This window comes from Rana temporaria, chromosome 11, assembly GCF_905171775.1.
Source record: "Rana temporaria chromosome 11, aRanTem1.1, whole genome shotgun sequence".
In the NCBI taxonomy this organism is placed as follows: Eukaryota; Metazoa; Chordata; class Amphibia; order Anura; family Ranidae; genus Rana; species Rana temporaria.
The window spans coordinates 156324477-156330476 of record NC_053499.1 but is presented as its reverse complement, the minus strand read 5'-3'; the positions used below and the strand labels follow the sequence as shown (position 1 = coordinate 156330476).

The 6000-nt window shown below is 47.2% G+C and overlaps 1 protein-coding gene across 1 annotated transcript in view; it reads left to right on the top strand.

Annotated features, from left to right (window-relative positions):
• Nucleotides 1–680: 680 nt before the first annotated feature.
• LOC120917906 (neural-cadherin-like) overlaps nucleotides 681–6000 on the top strand; it is a 94824-nt gene continuing 89504 nt past the window's right edge. The window contains exon 1 of the mRNA XM_040329502.1: nucleotides 681–875. The gene's annotated coding sequence lies outside the window, so the exon portion shown is untranslated. The remainder of the gene's footprint in view (nucleotides 876–6000) is intronic.

Here is a 6000-nt window from a genome sequence, read left to right as displayed (position 1 = left end):
ACTTGCAGTGGAGTCAGTGACACCTGTCCCATAGACTTGCAGTGGAGTCAGTGACACCTGTCCCATACGTTCATTAGGAAAGAGACACCCACCCATCGTCTTCACAGAGATAATTGCACCTGTCCAATCAACAATCAAGGGGAAAGAGACTCACACCTGTCCAATATAGACTAACACTGAGCGAGAGGGTAACACCTGTCCCATAGACTTGCATTGGCAGAGAGAATCATACTTGTTCCATAGACTAATAATAGGAGAAAGATTATGAGACAGGTGTGATTCAAGGACAGAGGATCACACCTGTCCCATAGACTATCATTAAGGTCACACCTGTCCCATAGACCAGTGGTCATCAACCCTGTCCTGCAGGGCCCACTAACAGGCCAGGTTTGCAAGATAACTGAACTACATCACAGCTGATATCATTTGCTCCTCAGTGATTGCAGTATTCTAGACTGCATCTCCCCAGGTAATACATAAAACCTGACCTGTTAGTGGGCCCTGCAGGACAGGGTTGATGACCACTGCCATAGACTATCATTAAGGTCACATCTGTCCGATAGACTATCATTAAGGTCACATCTGTCCGATAGACTATCATTAAGGTCACACCTGTCTCATAGACTATCATTTAGAGAGGGTCCCACAGACCTGCATTGGCAGAGAGAATCACCCCTGTCCCATACACTTGCTCTGGCAATTAGGAAACCTGTTGCACACCTGTCTATAATGCAGGAGAGTTTTTTCCCACCGCAGGCAAGAAATTCCTCAAAACTACCAACTGGACCTCAACCTTTCTTAGATGCATGAAGCATAGAGAATGGAAGTTGCAGAGCACAGGGCCAGGAAGCAGACCCTCCCAGCTAACATGTGAGGTACTCTCTGGGATGTTGCTGCAGTGTATTATCTAGAACTGGGACTGTTCTCACTTTAGCACAGTTGAATAGTTTGCTGGATATCATTAGCAATGCTTTTATTGATTTCAGTTTGATCTCATTCATGTGAGACTGAGAGAAGACAGTTCTTCCCCTTTAAATTTATGATTGTAAAAGAAAGCCGCAAGGCCGTGTCTGGATACTGAAGATAATTATTCAACATGGCGGCATCCACTGCCAATTTAATGTTATAATGTATTTGTTACAAGTAAAACAATTCATGCTTTCATATATTGGACTTTCCCACCAGTCCCTGGATCCAAAGAGCTTACAATCTAAGGTCCCTATCTCATTGGCATTATACATACACATATTAGGGCCAAGGAGACAGGAGTCTGTGCTTGCAAGAAAACCCGCATGCAAACTCCATGTAGGTAGTGTCATGGTTGGGATTTGAACTGAAGACCCCAGTGCTAACCACTAAGCCAGTGTTTCTCAACTCCAGTCCTTGGGGTGCACCAACAGGTCATGTTTTCAGGATTTCCCTCAGATCAAACTGCTGTGGTAATTACTAAGGCAGTGAAACTGATAAAATGACCTGTGCACAATAATGTAAAGCATGAAAACAAGACCTGTTGGTGCGCCCCGAGGACTGGAGTTGGGAAACACTGCACTAAGCCACTGTGTAACGCCCATGCACGTTGGGGGGGGGGGGTGTTGCATATATACTCGTTTTGTGCGTGTTTTTGTGTTGCGTGCGACAAACGTGCCAAAGTAGCATATGTAGCTTTCTGAGCAATGAAGTTTGCACATTTTTTTAACCACACATTTCGCCGCATTTGTCAAGCTTTTTCCACACAGAAGAACACGTCTGCTTGCGGCATTTGGGATATCGTTAACAATGAATTACACCACAAATGCAACAAACAGTTTTCTCAAAGTGCGAAAAACAATGGGGCCTAATTCTAACAACACTTTGGCACTCCCAAAAAAAAAATCCCCAGAGAAATTGTACTCTCCTGCTGCTTTCTGACACACCTATGCGCTTTTTTTTTGGTGCGGTTTCTGTTTTGCAGAAACGCACTACACTCCATTGAAGATGGTTTCCTATGGTACACGTTCACATATATGCGTTTTTCATCCGGTGTAATTTTGGTAAGGGTCGGGGACTTTTTTTCCCTCAGCAGATTGCGTTTTGCGTGTAAAAGTCTTCAAGGGAGCCGCACCAGAAACGCAAGTGTTGCTTCTTTGATGCATTTTTTTGATGCGTTTTGCCTTTTTTGCTTTTCACTTTAATACACCGTGTGTAGCTGATTGCCAAGGAGCGGGCTTTGGGGCGGGGTCTTTTGGGTCTGGTATGGATTTTGAGGGGAACCCTACACAAAAATGTAAAAACAAAGATGGGGTGGGGTTCCCCCCAAAATCCATACCAGACCCTTATGAGCATGCCGCCTGGCAGGTCAGAAAAGGGAGAGGACAAGCAACCCCCCCGAACCATAACAGGCCACATGCCCTCAACATAGGAGGGTGCTTTGGGGCAGGGGGGGCCTTTTGGGTCTGGTATGGATTTTGAGGGGAACCCTACACAAAAATTTGAAAAATAAATTGGGGTGAGGCTCCCCCAAAATCCATACCAAACCCTTATCCGAGAATGCAGCCTGGCAGGTCAGGAAAGGTAGGGGACAAGCAAGCACCCCCCCCTCCTGGACCATACCAGGCTACATGCCCTCAACATGGGTGGGTGATTTGGGGCAGGGGGGACCCGACACCATTTAATAAAAAATATTGGTGTGGGGTTCCCCTCAAAATCAATACCAGACCCAAAGGGTTTTTGCCGATTTTATTGCTGGTAATTCTTGTTTTTACAATTAGTTATCAGTGGGGACGCCTGCTCATTAGTTGTTAAAGACGTGGTGGCCGACTTCTCAGAAGTTGGAGCGGGTACTTGTCAAAACCAGTTACCCGCTCCCCCCCCCCCACTGCCAAATGCAGAAGCGGAGGGGTGGAGGAGGCACAAGCGGAGCTTCACCTTTTGGGTGGGGCCCCTCTTTGACAACCAACTATACACAGAGTGTCATGGAGAAAAGAAAACGCATGTAAAACATTTGCATTTTTGATGCAGGTCCATTGAAGTCTATTGCACGCAAAACGCAATCTGCTGCAGGGGGAAAAGTCCCTTAAATTTTCAAAAATGCAGCGGCCAAAAAACGCAGACTTTTGAACGTGTACCATAGGAAACCATGTTAAATTGACTGTAGTGCGTTTCCACAAACTGCAAAACGCACAAAAACGATTTCACCTCTATTCCTGTTCTGGTGACAACCTTGATACAAACAAAGCATCTTTGAATTCATATCTATTCAGCTATGTATGTCTCAATAAAACTTTGCCCCTCCAGATTGAATAGCTATTTTTTAGCGGGAACGCGGCCGAATGCAGTTCCTGCACTGCCAGCATTGAATGTATGCAATGGCAAGAGGCGCTGAAGTGTGCTAGATGGTCTATTGATGTTAGCTGCAGGGGAATCTGTTGTTACTGGTAAAGGGATCTATTGTTACTGGGGCGGGGGCATTTTTGCTTGCAGAAATCTACTGTTGAGGGAGAGGTCTTTTGTTGATGGCTACTGGAGGGTCTATTATTACTGGCTGCTCTGTGATCTGTTGTTGCTGGTGGACAAATCCTCTTGGGTGTATTTTTACTGGTGGGTATTTTGTTGCAAGAGGGGTCTATTGTTGCTGAAGGTTATTTTGTTGCAGGGAGGATCTATTGTTGCTGGCGGACAAGTCTTCTTAAGAGTGTATTTTTGCTGGGGTGGATCTATTGTTGCTGGGGAGGGGACGGGGGGGGGGGGTATTTTGATGCGGGGCAGGGCTATTGTTTGCTACAGGGGATCTATTTTACTGCGTTTACATAGTTACATAGTTAGTCAGGTTGAAAAAAGACACAAGTCCATCCAGTTCAACCACAAAAAATAAAAAAACAAAATAAAAAACACAGTACAATCCTATACACCCAACTCCATACCCATTTAATGTTTAATGTTGTTTAATGTTTTCATTAACAAATTCAATACAAAGCACAGCAACACAATACTTGATTTCCTAAAGGGGGCGATACTGGGAGGTGGGTAGTGGTTGGAACCAAGGAACGGTGCTTGGAGGTGGAAGTGTGGGGTGGGTGGAGACAAGGAACAGTGCTTGGAGGTGGGTGGGGGGTGGAGACGGGGAATGATGCTCAGAGGTGGGTGGGGGGTGGAGACAAGAAATGATGGTTGGAGATGGGTGGAGACAAGGAACGGTGCTCAGAGGTGGGTAAAGGGTTGAGACAGGGAATGGTGTTTGGAGGTGGGTGGGGGATGAAAACGTGGAATGGTGCGCAGATGTAGGTAGGGGGTGGAGACAAGGAACAGTGCTCAGAGGTGGGTGGAAAGCGAAGATAGGGAACGGTGCTCAGAGGTGGGTGGGGGATGGAGACGTGGAATGGTGCGCAGATGTAGGTAGGGGGTGGAGACAAGGAACACTGCTCAGAGGTGGGTGGAAGGCGAAGATAAGCAACAGTGCTCGGAGGTGGGTGGGAGGGGGGGATTGAAGACAAGGAACGGTGCTTGGATGTAGGTGGGGGTAGAGACAAGGAATAGTGCTCAGGTGTGGGTGGAGGGTAGAGACAAGGAACGGTGTTCGCATGTGGGTGGGGGTGGAGACAAGGAACGGTGCTCGGAGGAGGGTTGGGGGGGTGGAGACAAGGAATGGTGCTCGGAGGAGGGTTGGGGGGTGGAGACAAGGAACGGTGCTCGGAGGAGGGTTGGGGGGTGGAGACAAGTAACGGTGCTCGGAGGTCGGTGGGCGGTGGAGAGAAGGAACATCGCTCAGAGGTGGATTGGGGGGGGGGGGGGGGGAGATAAGTAACGGTGCTCGGAGGTGGAGACAAGGAACGGTGTTTGGAGGTGGGTGGAGGGTCAAGACAAGGCACGGTGCTCGGAGGTGGGAGGTGGTGGAGACAGGGAATGGTACTTGGAGGTGGGTGGTGGGGTGGAGACAAGCAACTGTGCTTGGTGGGTGGTGGAGAGAAGGAACGGCGCTCGGAGGTAGGTTGGGGGGTGGAGACAAGGAACGGTGCTCAGGGGTGGGGACAAGGAACGGTGCTCGGAGGCGGGTAGGGGGTGGAGACAAGGGGTAAATTAGAAGGAGGGAGTACTTGCACCTATTTCTTGAGAAAAAAAAAAGCCCTGGATAGAGCGCTCGCCATTTGCTGTACCATATTTTGCTTTAACAAGGATTCCAACCCATCCCTATATCCCTAAAACTACAAAAAAAAACTTTTGGCTGGAGATACACTTAAATCCAATTAGTGAACTGCTGTGTGCGCGTTTTTTCTTCTTCTTTAGATCACATTTAAAGGGCCGCACCATGTTTAATGTAAAAGGCGTAAGCACCCCTTGAACCAGTCGGAAGCCTTCCTAAGGGAAGGTGGCGGCGGAGGAGCTTTGATGTAAATTCATAGGCGAGAAAAAGAGAAAATATCCAGCCACTTAGAAAAAAAAAAAAAAAAAAAGAAGCAGAAAAAAGCGTAATGCATGTGTAGCCGCTGCGAGTTTCTTCCCCCGATGCACTCTAAGGTACACAAGCCCCAGAAATATTCAACACAATTCAGAATCACACGACGTTAACGGCAGATAAGACGCCAAAACGCATTCTCCTGTCTAATCTCCCTCCTACTTATTATGTATTTATTCTGCTTATTATGTATATATAACAAGCGCCTTTTCATTTCAGCATCTTTTATTTTTTTTTATTATTTTTTTTCACGCCTGCTGGAGAATGTTCAAAGGATCCACTACTTTGTCAGCAAAGTTATGTTTTTTTTTTTTTTATGTTATGCTTGAGTTTGCTTTTAATCACGTTCAGGCGCCGAGGCTTATTTACCAGAAGTGCATTTCAGTGCAAATTTGCATTAAACCATAGCAACCAATCTTTGTTGCTCATTGTCTAATCTGCATTAGAGCGTGGCTTCTCCGGAGCCGCAGATCTCAGCGGCTGGCGAACTACAACTCGTAGCCGGCCCCGTCATTTTCACCGGTTCAGGATTTCCGGACGCACGGCCGGCGACTACGGATCGGCGAGTTTGT